Genomic DNA, 22,269 nt, shown 5'->3' with positions numbered 1-22,269 from the left:
CTCCTCCTGGGATTTTGGACATATACACACATGCATCTGGCATGATTTGTCAAGCTGCCTTGGGACTGAAACCACAGTCGGCCATGTAGGAGTCCAGCACCTTAACTGCTATGCCACTGGCTGGCCCCTGAATTTTTTTTCACATTTTATTGATTCACTAAAGATCTTAATTAATTTACACACTTTCAATAGTAAGGATAGCTGATATATACATAGTTATGAGTGCATGTCTGACTTTAGGCATAAACCTCAGTGAGTAAAGTGAACATACTGTAAAGTAACACCTCGCTGGGGCTAGATAGCTTAGTGCAGTCATTAAATAGGTATTAATAGGTATTTTAATATATTTTTTAATCTCAAAAAATTTTAGTTTTAATAGATCAAAATCAACAAATGTTAAGAGAAATTTATTTAAAACTTAAAGTCAGGAAAAAAGTTAAAGTTCAGTTTAAATAATAGATAGATGAACCTATCAATAGTTCAAGAGAAGACAAAAATCCTTAAATACGGAAATCAAAGCATCAAAGAAAATCAGTAATGTTTTAGCCTAAAGTCAAAAAATTCTATTTCACTAGTTCAGTCTCATGGAATGAATCTCTCTTCTATTGAATCTGCAGTGTTACTATGGTCTGATCTTTCCATTTAAACTCTGGAAGTTAACATTTAACTCAGGACTTGTCCTTACCAGTAGGCTGGCCATTCTCTTGGTTGTTTCTTGTACTCTTATTTTTGTGTGTCTGACTTTAGTTTTCCTGGTATAGCACTCCCTTCAGCACTTCCTGGAGAGCTGGTCTGGTGTTGGTAAATTCTTTCAGGTTTTGTTTATCTGAGAATGTTTTTGTCTTTTATTCCCATATGGAAGGTAATCTTGCTGGGTATAGTAGTATTCTTGGTTGAAATTGTTTTTCAATGAACACTTTGAATATATTTTCCATTCTTTCCTTGCTTGCATTGTTTCTGATGAGAGGTCCAACATTAGCCTCATGGGATAGCCTTTGAAAGTAACTTGATGTTTCTCTCTTGCCAATTTTAGTATCTTGTCTTGTCTGTGGTTTTGGTCAATCTGGTTATGATGTGCCTCGGGGAAGATCTTTTTGGGTCAATTCTATGTGGGGTCCTTTGTATTTTTTGGATCTGGATATTTGAGTGCCTCTCTAGGTTTGGAAAGTTTTCTTCCAGGATTTCATGGAATAGATTATCAATGCTCTTATTAGTTTCTTCACCTTCTGGGGTACTGATGATCTGGATGTTTGGGTGCTTAATGGTATCTAGTATTACTCATATGCTAATTTTGGGGGGTTATTTTCTCAGTCTTTTTGGTGACTTTTTCTAGGTTAGAGGTTCTATCTCCTACATCTGAGATTCGATCTTCTGCATGATCTAATCTGCTTTTGAGATTTTCAAGGGAAGTTTTCATTTCCTATATTACAGCCTTCATCTCTAACAATTCCGTTTGATTCTTTTTTATGATCTCTTTCAGATTGTGCAAGAACTTCCTCCCCTCCTGGAACTCAGTCTCTCTTCTCCTACATCTTCTCAAGTTCGTTGTCTCTATTCTCTTGCACCTCTGTCAGCTTTGTCACTATTCTTTATCTGACATTTCCATGAGTTTCCTTGTAGTCTTTGTGGAGGAAGAGGAGTTATTCTTTTCCATTAGAGGAGAGAGATTTTCTTGATTTCTCCTATTTCTTGTGCCTCTGTGATGGATTGTGATCATCTGATGGATTGTATGATTTTTTCCTAGTTTTTGGAGTTAAATCTGAGCAATCAGAGAAATGCAGGAGGTGACCTACAGTCTGGCTCCTGGCTAGACTGGGGAGTAGGAGGGTGAAGTTTGGGCAGAGGGTCTTCAGTGGTGGAAATCCGCTGGCCCCTGAATTTTTACCAGATATTGACATACTTAATCTTCACAGTCATGTCATGAGGTGGGCACCAATATCATCCCTGGTGTCCACATGGGGAGTAGAAGGCACAGCTCTGTGTCTTGACAAGGTGTCAGGTAGACAGAGACGCAGCCTGGCTCACAGTTCCTATGCTTAGCTTAAGTTCCCCTGCCTCTCCTCTCGTGGCGTCTGTGGGTCTCAGCACATTCATTGCCTTGGGACCTTTGATCTAAAATCTGACTCTGCACTTTCTACCTATGTGAGCTTGGGCTACTTACTTAACTGGTTCAGACCTCACTTTCCTCAGTTGGACAACAAAGATAATAATGCTTTTAAACTCAAAAATTGCCAAGGACTGTGTTAAACCATCTTTCAAGAACAGTGCCTGGCCTGTGTTAAAGCCTTTGTGAATATAGCTAGTATTAGCGCCATTTTGCAGATGAGAAAACAGAGCACCAGAGAAGTTAGGCCACTTGCCCCAAGTCACACAGCTCGCCCGTGGGAGCTATAAGTTGGAAACACAGATGGCCTTTTCTCCTGTGGATGAGAGGCAGTCTAGCAAACCTTGCTCTGATACTTTCTTGAGCTCCAGAGTGCACGAGGACAGTGAACCGTTTTCATCATTCAGCCCCTGTCAGCAAGTACTATTTCTGGGTAGAGCCAGCTCCCAAAGGCAATGGACACTCTAGGAAGTATGTCCCCAAATCTGTGATTCATCTGCAGGATTCAATCTAAATGTCTGATGACATCCTGACATTTGGCCTAGGCTAAACAGAAAACTAAAGCTTTCGTGGACTGCTTTGTTATTTCCCAAGCATTTTCCAGACTCTCCTCTACCCAGCCTTCAAAGTCCTACATCAGCCAGTCTCCCTGCAGGGCAGCTGAGCATGGACTGGGGATCAGTGCATGCTCTCGACAGCCCTCCAGTGAAGAGTAAGCTTCCTTGGCTTTCTTACAGCATGTGAATCCCCAGCAGGCTGGAACTCAAGCTTGGGAAACTGAGGCCCTGAGGGGCGTGTGCAGGCCACACGGTGATGGCTTGTGTGATATGACATATGTCCCTAAATTCCAGATGCTACAAGTAGGAGCTAGAGGGAGACAAACTGAGCTCGAGTGAAAGGAGGCCCCATTTTGCATGTGGGAGACTAAATAATCTGCTTATACGTTAAAATGGAAAATACTGTTAGTGAATCAGAGCATTTGATTTTGATAAGACACACTATGTATAAATAATCCGTATCATACATCTGTATAATTTCTGTACTCAGAAATAAGGGCCAGGGGACCAGCAGGCAGTACAGCAGTTCAGGCACTGGATTCCCACATGGCTGACTCCACTTCGGGTCTGGACCTGGTGACCTGCTTCCTCACATTCCCTCTCTCTTTCTCACATTCATTCTCTCTCTCCCCCTGTCTCTCTCTCTCTTTCTGGTGAGCACATGTGCCCTAGAGCAAATTAAAAATAATAATAAATAAAACTTTAAAATTCTTTAAAAGAAGAAAAAAGGGAAATAAGGGCCAAAATAAAAAAAAAAAGCCCCAGCAACCCCAGAGCTGGGTTTTTATTAGTATTTCCTGTATATCCAGTATAGAAGGAAAACTTGGCTGTGCGTATACATTTTATTGCATTGAATTCAAATATGGGTTGTTTATGCAAAACACAAACAAAGATGTATTAACAGGGTAATTTTCAGGCCAAGATGCACTCTCTACCTTACTTTTGCTAGCTGACGTTTTTAAACAAAATATATTAAATTACCAGCATGATTAAGATGTCCTCTTACATCCCCGTGGTATATCCTGACTTCAGCTACATGAACATGAGGCTCTAATACTTTACAATTGAAAAATCCCAAAGGCAATCTTTTTCCTTCTAAAACCAGCCAAAAACAGGGCAGATTTTTTAATTAAATAAAAATAGAAGTATCAGTGAGATCTTTGTTTTTTTGAATAGGTTTGCTATAGGGCGCGTGCACTTGCCAGACAGAAAGAGACAGAGAAACAGAAAGTGAGAAATCATCCCCCCCACCCCCACCCCCAGGGGATGGCCATGCTGCAATCCCTTCTCCTCCATTCTCCTCTCGGGATCTCAGGCATGCTCACACACGTGCCCAGTGTGAGTTTAAGTCACCGGGTCCAGAACTCGAACTGCAGTACACTACGTGGGAGTCCAGCGACATAGCCATTACGCTAACTGCTGGTCCCTCAGTGGGATCTTATATTTTAAAGCAACCCATGAGAAGTCTTTCTGTGCTGTTGGTAGTCAGTCCCTGATGAGTCTGGGTAGTTTTCTGGTTCATCTTTTTTAGCTCATCTTCTTATATCTAAAACAAACTTAATGAAAAATAGAGCTTTTCTTGATTTTGTGTACTTTAGGGATTCTGGATCCATTACATTATCTGTTTCTTAAATACATCTTTGAGAGTTAGATAGTCTTGGTTGTTGTTATTTTAATTTTTTTGCCATAGGGTGTGTGGGCTTGCCATGGAGAAAGAGGGAAAGGGAGAAGTTGCCACTGGGGGGAAGGGGTGTGGCCATGTCACAATCTTTCAATCTATTTCTTTTTTATTATTATTTTATTTATTGTCTCAAAGAGAAAACTCTTTCTCTTCATATTCCAATGATGATTTTAAAGCTATTGTTCTTTGGGGATAGGATAAGGATTTTTATTTTTTATTATTAGAATTATTTTATTTGGCTTTATTTCTCCATTTATTTATTTATTTATTTATTTCAAGTTGACCAGAGAGAGATAGAAATAGAGAGAGAGAGAGAAGGTGAGAAAGCAAGTCGCCAGGTTCAGGACTCAAACCACAGTCGGCCATGTGAGAGTTCAGCGCTCTTAACCACCATGCCACCTGCCGGCCCCAGGATAAGGATTTTTGAAAGTTTTACTGATTTACTTGTTCCCTGTGTCCTGGGCACTCATCTGTCTGCTGGGATCTGGGGACAGCAGAGCCACAGTGGAACCCGGAAGGCTGCCTACTTCTTTTTTTTTTTAATCATTACTTTTTAAATTTATTTTATTTTATACATTCAATCACTACGCATCACCTAGCTTATAAAGTGAATTTACCCAATACGAATACACTTCACACCAGACCAGTTGAGGATACTATCACGTCATCATCCACAGATACTACTACTCACCGGGTGATCACAGCAGCCTTGGGGAGTTCTACTCATCATTCTCCTCCTTACCTGGAGCATGTGTGTCCTCTCTTGTCCTCATTCCTACCAAACCAAATTAGAGAACTTCCGGTGCACCCCTGTGGTTTGATTCTTCTTGACATTTTAGACACCTAAGCTCGGTGTTTGAGAAACGTGAGCACCTGCCTGAAGAAAAGATGCAGACGAAGGGGACAGATGGGGATGGTGGTGCTTCTTCCCAGGATCCCTGAAACCATGGCAGTATTGAGCTGCATCTCTGGTGAGGCAGATCTCACACCTGTGCACACATTCGCCCTGCCTGGACCCTCGCTGAGGAAGCTGCTGCCTCTTCACAGACATTTGCACAAACTCCCTGCCTGCCTCCCTGTTACAGGCTGGGAAACTGACCAAGCCTTTTGTTTGAAAACATAAAAATAGGATTCTTTACTTAAGCAGTGGAAAAAACTCAAGGTACCAACACACTCAGAGAAGAGAAATAACAGAAACAAAACCAGAAATTCGATGGCGACCCACTAGACTCTTGTGATGCACACAGTTTCCAGTGGGTTCATGCTCTCTGAGACTCGATTTTCCACCCTGAGTTAAGTATCCAAAAGTAGATTATAGATCAAGATAATTGCCTGATGTTCCTTCCAGTGTCTGGATCTTTGTGCCTAGAGTTTAAATGATCTTGTCCTTATGCGGAATGACTTACTTGATTTTGATGAAAGTCTTGTCATATAAATGTTTAAGAAAATACCTACGTGGGGAATCTGCATCTCGGTTGAAAATGGAATTTTTCTAACCACCCTGTCAGTATCAGTTTTCTCTATGATTTTTGTTTAAGTAATAGACTATTAGTTTATTTAAAAACACTTATGGTCACTGAAGAAAATCAGAAATTATACAAAGAAAAAGGGAAAAATGAAAATACTCATCATTTAATCAGCAATATCTACGTCAGATGATCTTTACTGACTCTTAGGCATATTATGTGATCCATATTACAAATAATGGGACTGGCTATGCAAAAATATTTTTTAAACTTAAGGCATTAGAATATTTTTCATGCTAATAAACCATCAAATATTTTAACACTTGAGGATAAGACTTCCTCCTGTCCATCAAAGTCTTCTATTCATGAATGCACTTAATAAAAAATGTTACTTTGAGTAATCATATAATAACTTTTTGAATGTTTCTTTATAACGTATTCTTAAATAAATCAACTCACCTGGGGACCAGCAGATGACGTAGTGGTTATGTCACTGGACTCCCACATGGTCGACCACATTTCAAGTCTCAGACCCAGTGGCTTAAAACTCATACTAGGCATATGTGCATGCATGCCCACCCAAAATTCCAAAAGAATGGCGGGGAAGGGATAGTAGCATGGCCATCCCCTCTGGAGGGTGATTTCTCACTTTTCTATTTGTCTCTGTCTCTCTAGTGAGTACACGCACCCTATAGCAAAAATCTCTCTCTAAAAAAAGAAAAAATCAACTAATCTGATCCTCCCAAAATCTGGAGAGGGGGGAGCAGGCATGTTGAAGGAGATGGAACTGGTGCCGTTATTGTTTCTGTTCTATGGGTGAGACAGCAAAGTCAGAGAACATCCACACCTCCCTCAATTTATGTTCAGCTGGTGAGCAAAGGAGGCAGCCTGATTCCAGGACTCTTGATTATAAATCTCATACTCCACCCAATAGACACCGATATCTCATGGCTTCCGCCCTTCTACCATTTGGGATTCTGTTCTAATAGAAACTCCTTAAAACCATCTAACATTGAGCACCTCCAGCCCCTCTCACCTCGTTACTGTCTCAGTGAGGGCTGCCAGACCAAGCAGGTTTCCAGCTGTAGCCCATCAGGAAGCATGGCACCCCGGAAATGCTCAACTGAGGTTACTCAGTACACCTTGGCACCCTTGGCTCTCAGAACAACTGGGAGAATTTTCAAAGGGTCACACGTGGGCTCTGACAGGCAGGTGCATCTGCTCAGGTCCTCCACATCAAATCAATGCAGTGGCTGGGTTAAATGCAATGCCCTATTCCAAGCTCAGGGAAATCAATGACAAGAGAAGATTACATTAAAAGTAAGTTGAGAACCATTATTTCAACTTAAAAAACAATGTCCCAATAGCTATTGCCCAATGGCAATAGCTTTAAAAATGTTTTGTTCATTGAGAAGAAAAAAGATCAATCAACAGTTTCAAATTTTCTGAAAATTAGACAATAGGATTTTTGTTGCTTCTGAAACAACTATTTCTATGCACTTGATGTAAAACATTGTTTTAAAGGAACATTTGCAGTTCCTTTAGTATTAATTACTTTCTCCGTATAAGAATGGACCAGTAGGAAGGCCCCCTAGTGGCCAGTTACCAATGACTTCTCTGGTTGACACATTAAAAATTCTTAACTAAAAAGCCTCAGTACTCAGCTGCATTTGTGTTAACTCTTATATGTCAAGAACAATAAGCTTTTCTCACAACTGGCCAACAGTTCTATGATTAAAATACTGTCTTTTAAGAATTCTTTGCTTTTTCTATGCTTACAAACATAAGTAACTCCAACACAAAGTTACAAGAGGACAAAACTGTATTTCTCTATCTTCTTGATGACTTAATTTATTTTAACATTTTTATTTTTCCCAACCATTTTTTTCCCTAGTAACAGTCACTCAAAGAACCTGTCATTACATATTAGTACACATTTCACCCTTGGATGTCTTTATTATCAACTTTTCTCCATCTTGAATTTGCCTTACTAGAATAGTAGCACTGTTTTAAGCTAATGTATTTGGGAATAATTTACTCTTGAGTTTAAGTTTGTCCAAAAAAAAATATAACTACTTCATTTTAAAAAATATTATTTGAACAATACTAGAGTGAATTTAATATCACCAAGAATTATAATACTGAGAGAAGGTACTTCTCAAATCTTCAAAACTAAATGACAATAACGTAATGTATAAATCTTTGAAAACAGAGAATTGTTTCATTTTGAAGAATATCGAATCATACCCCTTTTAAATATCTTTATTGAGCATCTAGCCTTCTCAAACCCACTCTCTTAAAAATAAAATGGAATATCTGAAACATTTCCTGTAATGATAGAACACTGAGTTTTCTGTATTAAGTGGAAATGTTTTAATGATCTTTTTAAAGGAAACAGTAAAACCAAAACACCCAACTCTTAGCCAACTTTACCTTTGCACGAAATAACTTCTCTTTAAAGATTCACATTTCATCTGTAGACCAATGGAACTCCCCAGTTCAGTAAATGTACATGCCAAAGAAAGAAAGTGATGAAAGGCAAGTGACTGGTGACTTTGGTTCTGTGATTCTAGTACTCTCCCACCAGTTTATACAGTTCACTGTCTCTAATCCTTGTTATTTCACTTCATTATATTCCTTTCACTAGATGAGTAACTTTGATGGGTTCTCAGAAATGAAAACACCCATGAGTGAAGCGTACGCATCTTTTTTCTGAACCCTTTTGAACCAAAATTACACAAAAATGAAAGAGGATACAGCTTTCTCTTCCGAAAACATGGCTTTGTTTCATTGCTAAATTATTGTATATCATTATTTCTAGAGACTTCCTCTTATATTATTAGTGGGAATTCATTCTGGCTCTGGAAATTATTGTTAGCAAGTTTATTTATGTGCCCAAAGAAATAGAAAAAAAAAAAAAAAAGACTTCCCACTTGGGTACTTCAGTTATTTTCCATGTTATGGATGGGATTATACAATTATCAAAGGGGGGCCTTTGAGAGATTATCTGTGGTTCAATGAAGGCAAGAACACAAAACGTCTCTTTGAACTCAGTGAGATGGTGTCCCCTGGCTCTCTCACCTCCCTTGCACTGTTTGAGGAGCTAGCATATTACTATAAAATATTACGGTTTTATTTTGACAACTTTATTTTGGGATGTAGCTGTAGAGGAAGTGGAAATTTTTAAACAATGTTAACCCAATGGATTAAAGCGATCACCTCTGTGTTTCCTTAGTGTGGGATAAAACGGCCAGCTCTCACATTCTTCCCCCCTCCTACCTTCCCCCGACCTACCGACGTCCCCTCTCCACGCTGCATGTACAGGCAATAGGCCTTGATGTCTTTTCTGTTAGCATATATAATCACCCACAGTTAGAAGTGGAAAATGGAAGCCTCTGATCATGCACTCATAAAAGGCAATTTTGGTGTCAGAGTGTGGACGGAATAAATATAGAAAGGCTTTATTATGAAGTTCTGTAGCGACATTGGCACCCACAGCAAACTGCTGGGCAAATGCTATCGCCAGAACCCAGGCACTAGCACAAACATTGAACCACTGTGTTCTCGGTGACAATAATGAGGGCGGCTTTAGGATTGGCTGGCATGGCCACAAAAGACACACACTGGCATGTTTCGGAACATAAATGATAGATCTGCTGCTGGGAGTTTATAATTATTTAATCAAACCCAGACTGCAGGACCCGGAGGGACATCGACATCGTATGTCTTCTCAAGAGTGGAAAAAGGACAGAACCCAAATGTTGACAGACTGTCCGGGGGTACAGAGATGTGTGCTTTCCCTGGCCAGCCAGGGCCCATCCCAGGCCTGGTGAGGGGTCACTTCCCCTGGGCTAAGGCATCCCTCTCATAAGGGCTGAGAGGAAGTCAGTTACCCGCCATTCTTTTGATGTGCTGATGGAAGTGGAATTAATTATATTTTCTTTCATGGAATGAAAGTTATGTCCCCACTCAGAACAGGAAACTACTCATTTGATCTAACTCTTTCTCCATAACACACACACACACACACACACACACACACACACACACACTTTAAAAAAAAATCACCAGCCTCCTGCTTTGTGTGTTTATAGCTTTACATCCTGGAAGAATAAAATGCTCTACCCTATTCAACTCACGCATTTCATATTTAGAAAAATCAGATGATGAACATGCCATGAAAGGTCTCATGGCACGGAGCGCGTGGAGACCAGGGTCTGGGGTTCAGCTGGACTTTGTTTTCCAAGTTACCTTTTGATTCCCTCCCAGCCTGACGGAAAACAAAAGTTGGGGTGGTGGGGATGGGAATGAAGGCTTTCACAAGAAATGATCATGTGTTTTGGTAGGAAGAGAACAAATTATTAAATTAAATTAGCATTGTGTCTCATTCCTCGTTCCTAAGAGACCTGAGAATTTAAATGAGGCACTCTCTGGAATTTAGTTGTTACATGTAAACTCTAAGTCTCTATTCGAACGTCCTAAGAAACGACGCAAGGACTGATGATGTCATGAGGGCACGGTTTTTTGTTTTGTTTTGTTTTCAGAAAAAGGATATTAAGTTAAAGTAAACTGGCATTTGGGGAATATGAATTCAATGTGATCTTGATATAACTAATCAGTGTTAATTCCTAAAACTTTTCCCAATAGGAACCTTCCATTCTGGGTATGAAATTCTTCATCCTGCCCTTTGCCCCATCCTTCACTTAGTATCTCTATACAAAATGCGTTCAAGGGTGGATATTACCAATGAGGCAAATCATAACTCTTCCCTCTTCCTTCCCCCTTGAAACTCATTGTTCGGTGTTAAACTTGGGGTACTGTATAGTCTTTAAAATTCTCTAACCAGGTATTTTTCTCTTTATATGATGATGTTTCCTTTGCTATGGAGTAGCACATCGGCCCATTTGCATTGTAAACAAAGTGGAGAAAGAAGTGACAGTCCCCTCACCACCCCCTCTCTGGGGTCCTACACCCTTACCCTAGAAGTATCACTGGTCATTGATTGGATATATAAACTTATTTTTCCCATATGTTTGTTCTTTGCAATAACAAATTTCTGAAATAAAGTATGGAAAATATTTAACCTTCCTCCACAATTATTAAGTTTTGATGTTTAAGAGGGAAAAATGCCCAAACACATAAAAGTGGAAAATCCCTTAACAATTTGGTAAGATATGCATTGTAGGTTTCTTCAGTCTGAAATGTCTTCCAAAGGTTCGACAGACATACTTTCAAGCATATGTAAAGACATCTCTACTTTTAGAAAATAAACTAAAAATGAGGTCAATTTAAAAAAAAATACAAAATCTTTTATCAGTTTCCAAAGGGGGAAAAAGAGTTAGAAGGAAAAAAAAATTAAACCATATTTCAACCACTCACATCTTTGTTTGACCAGTTTTGTTTTGCTCTCTGCAGTGCACTGGTATCATTCTTTAAAAATTCCATGAGTTTTGGGGTTTTAAACTCAGTCTCTTGCCGTGATATAAATGCACATTAAAAAAATTGTTTATTTTTAGTTGACATTTAACAGGATAATAATCTGATTTTATTCCTTTTTTTACATACCTTCAGCAATGCTAAAATAGTTTATATAGAATCTATAATTAAACAAAGATGTGGACTTACTTTACGAATCACAGTTGACATTCTAATTTTGTTTTATAAATGAATTAAGAAGAATTCAAGCTAGCAGAAGAGGTTGGGATGATGGTGATGAACAGTCTGCTTCTGTATAACATGATCAAGCAAAGATGGTAACGAAATTATCCAGAGCATCTTGACTCTTCCCTTTCATGCCCTATGAAGATTCATGGGAATTTCCATACTCCTGTAGCAAGCAGCTTCCTCTGACTAATAACGGATTGTTTACAGTTGCTAGCCTGTGCTGCATTTCTTTAAGGGCCTTAATTACCAAGGATGCCATTTTCTATTGCCTGTCTGAGTAAGCTCAGAAACAGGAAGACATTTTAAGTACACCTTTAGGCTACACTCTGTCTTCACACAACCTTAAATATAGAGAACAAAAGACAAATCAAATGGGGGAAAAAAAAAAAAAAACAGGAAAGCTCCACATCGTCAAGGGACCCAGCCAAAGGACTGAATATTCCTGTTTTATTAGCTTTTTAGCTGAGACCCTTGGAGGAGAAAGAAAGAGAGAACTTTGTAGCACAGAGACAGAGGGTAATCCTACTTGTGAGAATGCTTATGGGTGGGATAACCTTGCACAACACATCATCTGTTACAAAAGACTAGACAGACTGCAGCAGATGAAAGGCTCACTCTGGTAAGGGGCTATAGAGAAATATCATATAGTCAATTTCCAAGGGAACTTCATGTAAAAAGTGCTTCTTTTATAGGAAAATGAAATTGAGTGATAATTCAGTGATCTTCAGCTCAGCCATTTCCCATCCCTCCCCAAAGTGAAGATTTTTCTAAATAGCTTCATTCAAATCATCCATCAAGTACAAAAAGGTCTTCAAAAAGATAATGGAGGGGCTGGCAGGGTTCATGGTGGTTAAGGGTGCTGGACTCCCACTTGGCCAACTGAAGTTTGAGTCCCGGACCTGGCAGCTTGCTTTCTCACCACTCTCTCTCTTTTTCACTTTGTCCCTCTCTTATCAAATTAAAGTAAATAAAGTTACATAAAATAATTATTTTTTTAAAAAGTTTATGGAAAAGGTATACTAAATGATGGTTTTCTTTTTACACTAAAATAAATTAGTACTTTAATTCCATTTTTCTACCAGTTTTTTGAAGTCCCTTCATTTATCAAGTGACTAAATGTTCTGACAATATATTGGTAATGGAGTTATAATAAATGGGTCAGGTGCTATTTTAGAGAGTAGGGTATTGCAAGGGAGTCTGGGAAGCAGGGGGAAATATTATATAAAGGTAGAGAGGGCTCACTCACTGGGTTTGGAAAGTAGGATGCAAGAGAGGAGATGGCTTGGACATGGTAGCACGTGCAATAACTCTTAGAGAAGGACAGAAAAAAACAAGATGGGATGAGGGGAGGAAACAAGTGAGGCTTGCATAGAGGAAGTCCAGTATTCATGTCAATGGAAAATAATGCTCAAGCATAAATCCTCCTTTGTCCTTTTCTGGAAGTTCTGAAAGTGAGTGCATATTCTCATATGCATTCATGTGGTGTATGTGAGTTCTTTGTGGACTAAGTATTCTCCAGGTATCTCATAGCTCTAATTCCATCACATAAGGTCACATCTGTCTCTGAGGGGGTGTCAACATACATGAGCACTGGAATTTATCCACAGAGCCAAAATATGATTCCCATTCATTTGATTTCATTGTTGTCAGGTTTGCTAAAGTAAAGAACAGTAGTTCCTTAGCATCTTCAATGCCTGGTGCAACAGGAAGTGATTACAAACTGTTATTGACGGGGATATCTCCTTTGGCCTCAATGATGTCATGTTTTCAGAAAGAGTCTAGCTTCCTAGAGAATTTCAGAGAACATAGGCTAGTAAGTGTCCTCAGCCCTCTTGATGCCCCTGGCTTAGGAGGTAAACATACCTGTGGAAATGTCAGTGGCTCTTTAAAATCACTGAGTTTTTCCATACATGGAGATAGGATTTGGGGGAAAGATAAACGTTGGTAAAATTCTCCTAAATATGGCTCCTTTCCTGTGAGAACCTGGTAGTTTCATACGGAAGGAAACAATGATGCTGCCTCCTCTCCAGTGTTTCAAAAGTTAAGACGACATGTATGGGTTCTAAGTCAATCTCTTAAAACCAAAACCTCGTAAATGAGCTCTGATCATCTCCTGTTAGCCTCAAACAAAGTAGATAATTGGCTCAAGTAGACTTTGAGCTGAGCTTCCTATGAGCCAAAGGAGGACCAGATGGGTCATCCCAGTGGAAGAACATCTCAGACTTCTGCCCAAACTCTGACCTACCAGTTATTGGAGACTTCTAAAAGAACAGAAAATACTTCACTGTTTATAGCATTGACTTTCTATAGGGCTCTCGCTAGAGCTTTTGTGTAATCCCAGCCAGAAAGGAGAGAGGGAAGGGAACTAGAAAATGAGGGTTTACAGAGGGTAGCAAATATGAAGGGTCTTCAAAAGCTCATGGAAAAAAAAATTATGCATGACTTTTCTTTTTCTTTGTACCAGAACAAACTCATACTTCAATTCTGTTTTCCCATGACCTTTTTGAAGTCTCCTCCCAGAGCACGAGGGTTGGTTATCTTTGTCCACTTTGGTGTAGAGGAGAATGCATCCCAGAAGCAATGACTTGTCCTCACGGATGGCTATCAACTTCCCTTGATCTCAATCCTTCTACGCGTCCATGTAGGCAAAAGTTTTATTTAGAAATAATATAACTTTGCAAAGATAGAATCTGAACGTGGCTTTAAAGTTTGAAGAGAGGTCATAGAGGCACAGGGAACAGCATTCTAGGAGCAGGAACCAAGATGAGCAAAGGCCCAGAAATGGGAGAAGTCATGATCTCTTGAGAGATCTCTGGATTTGCTCAAGCAGAAGAAGAAAATGTGTGAGTCTTAGAGAGAGGCAAGGAGGAAGAAGAAAGGCGTGCTGGGAACATAGCCAGGAAACTAAGAATCACACAGATTTGAAGTTTGTTCTTAGGCAATGATGAGTTATGGTAAGCTTTAGAGCAGAGGAGGGTCTTACTCAGACTGTATTACTAAATGATTACTGTGTGATGGGGTGAAAGCTGGGCTGGAAGGAGAAACACTGGAGACAATTAAACTGAATGGCTACTGAAAGAGTTAAAGAGGGCATGACCCAGGTCAGGGTCAGGGGTCCTACAAGAGGGAGAGGTACTTCAGGCCCGGCAGGACGTGAAGCTGACAGGAGGGAGGGGTAGCAGTGGTGGCCATCTCTCATGTTCACAGCCAGCAGGACCTTTCTCTGTCTCAGAACCACACTGTGTTTGGGTTTGGGGGGGGCAGGAGGTCAGACTCCTTCACTCTGGGGCAATGGTCAGCAAGCTTCTGTTCTGGGAAAACTATGCTGACCTCCAGCCTTTTCCTAGGGTCTTGACACAAACGTGATTCTGAAAGACATTTTCTTTTTTGGTCATGGTTGTACTTTTCCACTAAGCAAGATGCAAGCCATTTTCATGAGAATGCCAAGAAGTCCAGAAAGGCAATGTCAGCTCTCATCTTGGGATATAATGGCATGTATTGCTCTGCTTTTAATCCAGGAATCTGAGAGTTAGGAAAGACCTTAAACATCCTTTGACTCTCCTTGGGCGAAAGCGAAAGGTGTGCATATAGACCCGCGGGGATACCAAGGGGTCTCTGATGGTGAGGCAGACACACACACTGGAGCTGGGGGAGTAAGAGTTTATCCTGTCTGTACTGTGACGTTCCCTCAAGCACAGCTAGAACAAAGTCTACATTTGTTAGACTGTATTTCAGGAAGGAAGCAAATTGGCACTGCATTGTCTCAGAACAATAACACACTAAATTGCAACAGAAATAATACCTTGTCATGAAGGGGATTCCCTGAGTTAATACTTCCATATTAAATTAGGCTAATGCTATATTAGGCTAATATGATACTGTGCTAATCCGGAGAGTGAATGAATTTAGATATGCATATTAGGGCTTAGCTGGATTAATGCAACCCATAGCTAAATGCTCCAGCAATCATGAGCCCTGATATCCTTAGCGTCGTCATAATTTATTATAAATGTCTCCTCCTAATTGCCATCCTTCTGATGAATTTTTGCCATCATAGTTCCTCAGTGACAGGACTTAAAGCAAGGATATTTTACCTATATTTGGATTCAGAATTACACGCATTCTGTGGCATGTTCAGATGCCTCTGTTGAAGCAAAAGGGAAATATCTTCATTCCTTCAAGACAGCTGGAGCAGACAACAGTCCAGGAGGCTAGTCCCTTCCTTGCCCCGTCCAGATGTTCCACCTTAAAGAATGTTCCTGTGTCTGTTACACACCAGCCTGATTCAGGAGCTCCGTATGTGGAAGGAGTCAAAGGGGCTCCTTTCACAGAGCTGCTGTGCACCGCCCCTTCCCCAGTAAGCAGGGGAAGGACTGTGAAGAGGGATACAGAGATTGAGCCCTTCTCCCGTCTTCACACAGAGACGTGAATATCATCCAGGCTTTCTGTTCTAAGCCCTCCACAATCCGTCCTAGGGTGGAGGTATTTGTAGTACAAGGACATTATTCTGAAATCTGTCAGTCTTCGTGTTAAGTGGATTCTTGCATGTTCACGCCTGTGCTTATTTTTAAGTAAATTTATGTGTGGTTATAAAGAGCATTTGGAGACAGGGGGATTACTCCAGGAGCCATTGCATTCACTAGGGATGAATGGAAAGAGGGGGAATTTGGACTTGGCTATTCCTGGAATGAGGAAGTTCCTTGGGGCACGAGCCAGCTGTCCAGGTATATAAAGGATCTGGGGCTGGTTACGATGGTCCTTGTAGCTATGACTGGACACAGGATTCACCCAGAGCAGGCCTACACAGAATACAGGCATCCACTAGAATCAGGATAGAAAAGTACTTCGTAACCATCCCAGACCCAGCGAACCAGAGTCTGTAGGCATAGGGTTCAGGGATCTGGGTTTGGACCCCAGTCTAGAACGTGGGGTGTGCCAACTCCCAAACTATCGTTAAAAACCAAGCCCATTGACCCACCATGGTCATTCCTGTGATAACTACTTCGCTCTCAAGTCCTGTGTTCCAGAAATATACCAAGAATGGAGCCCAAGTTCACAGCTTTTCTCATCTCCTCGCTGTCTTTCACCAGCTGCTGGGATACTTCTGAATTACTCGTTTTAAATATGAGGCCAGCAATGTGATATGGAGTTAAACATACACTTCGCATTCAAAGCCAAATGACACCTGCAAGTGTGCTGGAAAAGACTAATATTCAACCAACTATCTTTTATGTTTTGAAAACTGAAAACTGAAAAACACATCCCAAGCCTATTAAAAGAGATCATTTCATTTTCTCAGTACAAATATCTTATGGAGGAAAGAGGACAGCTCACATTATCACTCCTGCTTTTTTATTTTTAGATTTATTTACTTTATTATTATTATTATTATTATTTTAATTTGTTATAGGTGCTCCTCAGAGAGAGAGAGGGAGAAAATTAAAAAACAAACTACCAGATTTGGGACTTGAACCACAGTCAGCCATGTGGTGGTCCAACCACCACACCACCAGCTGGCACCAATCATTCCCACTTGATACATAAGAAATCTGAGGCACAGGAGAGAATGTTCTGAGAAGAGACATGGCATCTGGAGGTCTGCCTATGTTTTGCCATGTTTCCAAATGTTTCTGCTGAAGCATGTGGCCAAAGTCCACAGTCAAAGGGACGATCGGAAGGTCCGTCTGTTGCACCGGGTTCGTCTGTCCTCTGCATTCCATATGTGGGAATTGTCAGCCCCACGTGTAGCACACGATCCAATCCCCACCCAGACAACAGTGAGAGCAGAGGTACATTCCTCATCTGCTGGGATTCAGCAAGCACGAGGGTTGGTTATCTTTGTCCACTTTGGTGTAGAGGAGAATGCATCCCAGAAGCAATGACTTGTCCTCACGGATGGCTATCAACTTCCCTTGATCTCAATCCTTCTACGCGTCCATGTAGGCAAAAGTTTTATTTAGAAATAATATAACTTTGCAAAGATAGAATCTGAACGTGGCTTTAAAGTTTGAAGAGAGGTCATAGAGGCACAGGGAACAGCATTCTAGGAGCAGGAACCAAGATGAGCAAAGGCCCAGAAATGGGAGAAGTCATGATCTCTTGAGAGATCTCTGGATTTGCTCAAGCAGAAGAAGAAAATGTGTGAGTCTTAGAGAGAGGCAAGGAGGAAGAAGAAAGGCGTGCTGGGAACATAGCCAGGAAACTAAGAATCACACAGATTTGAAGTTTGTTCTTAGGCAATGATGAGTTATGGTAAGCTTTAGAGCAGAGGAGGGTCTTACTCAGACTGTATTACTAAATGATTACTGTGTGATGGGGTGAAAGCTGGGCTGGAAGGAGAAACACTGGAGACAATTAAACTGAATGGCTACTGAAAGAGTTAAAGAGGGCATGACCCAGGTCAGGGTCAGGGGTCCTACAAGAGGGAGAGGTACTTCAGGCCCGGCAGGACGTGAAGCTGACAGGAGGGAGGGGTAGCAGTGGTGGCCATCTCTCATGTTCACAGCCAGCAGGACCTTTCTCTGTCTCAGAACCACACTGTGTTTGGGTTTGGGGGGGGCAGGAGGTCAGACTCCTTCACTCTGGGGCAATGGTCAGCAAGCTTCTGTTCTGGGAAAACTATGCTGACCTCCAGCCTTTTCCTAGGGTCTTGACACAAACGTGATTCTGAAAGACATTTTCTTTTTTGGTCATGGTTGTACTTTTCCACTAAGCAAGATGCAAGCCATTTTCATGAGAATGCCAAGAAGTCCAGAAAGGCAATGTCAGCTCTCATCTTGGGATATAATGGCATGTATTGCTCTGCTTTTAATCCAGGAATCTGAGAGTTAGGAAAGACCTTAAACATCCTTTGACTCTCCTTGGGCGAAAGCGAAAGGTGTGCATATAGACCCGCGGGGATACCAAGGGGTCTCTGATGGTGAGGCAGACACACACACTGGAGCTGGGGGAGTAAGAGTTTATCCTGTCTGTACTGTGACGTTCCCTCAAGCACAGCTAGAACAAAGTCTACATTTGTTAGACTGTATTTCAGGAAGGAAGCAAATTGGCACTGCATTGTCTCAGAACAATAACACACTAAATTGCAACAGAAATAATACCTTGTCATGAAGGGGATTCCCTGAGTTAATACTTCCATATTAAATTAGGCTAATGCTATATTAGGCTAATATGATACTGTGCTAATCCGGAGAGTGAATGAATTTAGATATGCATATTAGGGCTTAGCTGGATTAATGCAACCCATAGCTAAATGCTCCAGCAATCATGAGCCCTGATATCCTTAGCGTCGTCATAATTTATTATAAATGTCTCCTCCTAATTGCCATCCTTCTGATGAATTTTTGCCATCATAGTTCCTCAGTGACAGGACTTAAAGCAAGGATATTTTACCTATATTTGGATTCAGAATTACACGCATTCTGTGGCATGTTCAGATGCCTCTGTTGAAGCAAAAGGGAAATATCTTCATTCCTTCAAGACAGCTGGAGCAGACAACAGTCCAGGAGGCTAGTCCCTTCCTTGCCCCGTCCAGATGTTCCACCTTAAAGAATGTTCCTGTGTCTGTTACACACCAGCCTGATTCAGGAGCTCCGTATGTGGAAGGAGTCAAAGGGGCTCCTTTCACAGAGCTGCTGTGCACCGCCCCTTCCCCAGTAAGCAGGGGAAGGACTGTGAAGAGGGATACAGAGATTGAGCCCTTCTCCCGTCTTCACACAGAGACGTGAATATCATCCAGGCTTTCTGTTCTAAGCCCTCCACAATCCGTCCTAGGGTGGAGGTATTTGTAGTACAAGGACATTATTCTGAAATCTGTCAGTCTTCGTGTTAAGTGGATTCTTGCATGTTCACGCCTGTGCTTATTTTTAAGTAAATTTATGTGTGGTTATAAAGAGCATTTGGAGACAGGGGGATTACTCCAGGAGCCATTGCATTCACTAGGGATGAATGGAAAGAGGGGGAATTTGGACTTGGCTATTCCTGGAATGAGGAAGTTCCTTGGGGCACGAGCCAGCTGTCCAGGTATATAAAGGATCTGGGGCTGGTTACGATGGTCCTTGTAGCTATGACTGGACACAGGATTCACCCAGAGCAGGCCTACACAGAATACAGGCATCCACTAGAATCAGGATAGAAAAGTACTTCGTAACCATCCCAGACCCAGCGAACCAGAGTCTGTAGGCATAGGGTTCAGGGATCTGGGTTTGGACCCCAGTCTAGAACGTGGGGTGTGCCAACTCCCAAACTATCGTTAAAAACCAAGCCCATTGACCCACCATGGTCATTCCTGTGATAACTACTTCGCTCTCAAGTCCTGTGTTCCAGAAATATACCAAGAATGGAGCCCAAGTTCACAGCTTTTCTCATCTCCTCGCTGTCTTTCACCAGCTGCTGGGATACTTCTGAATTACTCGTTTTAAATATGAGGCCAGCAATGTGATATGGAGTTAAACATACACTTCGCATTCAAAGCCAAATGACACCTGCAAGTGTGCTGGAAAAGACTAATATTCAACCAACTATCTTTTATGTTTTGAAAACTGAAAACTGAAAAACACATCCCAAGCCTATTAAAAGAGATCATTTCATTTTCTCAGTACAAATATCTTATGGAGGAAAGAGGACAGCTCACATTATCACTCCTGCTTTTTTATTTTTAGATTTATTTACTTTATTATTATTATTATTATTATTTTAATTTGTTATAGGTGCTCCTCAGAGAGAGAGAGGGAGAAAATTAAAAAACAAACTACCAGATTTGGGACTTGAACCACAGTCAGCCATGTGGTGGTCCAACCACCACACCACCAGCTGGCACCAATCATTCCCACTTGATACATAAGAAATCTGAGGCACAGGAGAGAATGTTCTGAGAAGAGACATGGCATCTGGAGGTCTGCCTATGTTTTGCCATGTTTCCAAATGTTTCTGCTGAAGCATGTGGCCAAAGTCCACAGTCAAAGGGAAGATCGGAAGGTCCGTCTGTTGCACCGGGTTCGTCTGTCCTCTGCATTCCATATGTGGGAATTGTCAGCCCCACGTGTAGCACACGATCCAATCCCCACCCAGACAACAGTGAGAGCAGAGGTACATTCCTCATCTGCTGGGATTCAGCAGGCCCCAGGACCATCACTCCGTGGACAGATGACCTAACACCCAGCGGAGGCCCAGTTGTGTTTTGATTTTAATTATTCCTAAGCTGAAGATGTCCTACTTAGACCAAGGCTGGGCAGCCACTTAGCAACTGGTTAATACTTAGACTATTTAGTCATTTAAAACAATGCAATTAAAGATGAATCATCTCTGTAACCTAAACAAAATCAAATTAACGAATGGCGGCACTCCCTTTGGTCTGGGAGGCTAATTCATAACCTCCTGTCTCAAAGTTTCCTGACGTTTATGCAGTTTTCAGGGCACCCGGATTCTGGATTCCTTCCCATTTGAGCTCAGACCAGCTGTGGCCCCTGGGTATGCACGCTGACTTCGAACAGGACAAGATACTTTGAAGGCGCTTACTGTGTAGGATTGCTGGGCAGGGGCATGAGAAAGCCATGGGCCTGAGTGCAGATGCCAGGATCAAAGAGACCATGGCTTCAGTCCCTGTTCCACCCCTGACTTGCAAAGTGACTGGGGAAAGTTATTTAATCAGTTTCTCTATTTACAATGTGGAAATAAGAATAGTATCTTGTGTATGTGTATACATGTATGCCTATATTTGTATATATGAGTCTCTGTGTGTTTATATATGTAAGTACATGTTTACTCACACCAAACACATTTATATCTGCACACGCACACACACACACACACACAAAGATATATATATATATATACATATATATATGTGTGTATATATTTTAGTTCTTTTTCCTCCATAGGAAAAATGCTCTCACTAGAGAGAGACAGTGAGAGGGAAAGTAAGAAATCACCCCTCGGGGGATGGCTACACTCTAATCCCTCCTCCTCTGTTCTCCCCTTGGGATTTTGGGTGCACACGTGCCCAGTGTGACCTTCAAGACACTGAGTCGAGGCCTTGAACCACCACTGACCATGTGGGAGTCCAACTCCTTAACCCCCATGCCACCTGCTGGCCCCCACATATATATTTATATTTTAACAGTTCTCTATATTATATACCAAACTCCAATTTTCCTGTTAGCATGATCTTATATCTTGAAACTCTAAGAATTGAATGGAATTATAGAAACTTTGAGTGCGAAAGAATTTGACCCAGTTTTTAAGACTTCCATCCATGGAACTCTGGTCATGTGTCCACGGTTGTGTTATCTGAGACAAAGCTGTAAATGGGATCTGTCCCCATTCAGGGGTCACCTTCTTTTCAAGACAGGAGTCTGCTTCGCTCATCTGAAAAGTGGCATGTATTTTCTGCAACAGTCCTACTCAAAAGAGATAGGATGCTAGTCACGTTGTAATTTTAGGTTCTCTGGCAGTCACCTTTTGAAAAAAGGTAAAAAGAAACGGTCAAAATTAAGTTTAATAACCTATTCGCTTTAACCCAATATAGCCAAATCTGAATCAACACAGTCACTAGAAAAAACTGGTTAATGGCGCATGGTGCATGATTTCTTTTGTAGTGCATCTTCAAAATGCAGAGGCTATCTGACTCTAAAAGGGCAGCTCACCTCAGATGCTGATTTTTGTTTCCTTTTTTAACTTCCTTTATATATATATATATATATATGTGTGTGTGTGTGTGTATATATATATATATATATATTTTTCCTTTCTTCCATGACCACCAGAGAGAGAGAGAAGGAGACAACACTGCCAATAATC

This window comes from Tupaia chinensis, unplaced genomic scaffold, assembly GCF_000334495.1.
Source record: "Tupaia chinensis unplaced genomic scaffold, TupChi_1.0 Scaffold000091_1, whole genome shotgun sequence".
NCBI classification, from domain to species: domain Eukaryota; kingdom Metazoa; phylum Chordata; class Mammalia; order Scandentia; family Tupaiidae; genus Tupaia; species Tupaia belangeri.
Note: the sequence above shows the minus strand (reverse complement) of the source record.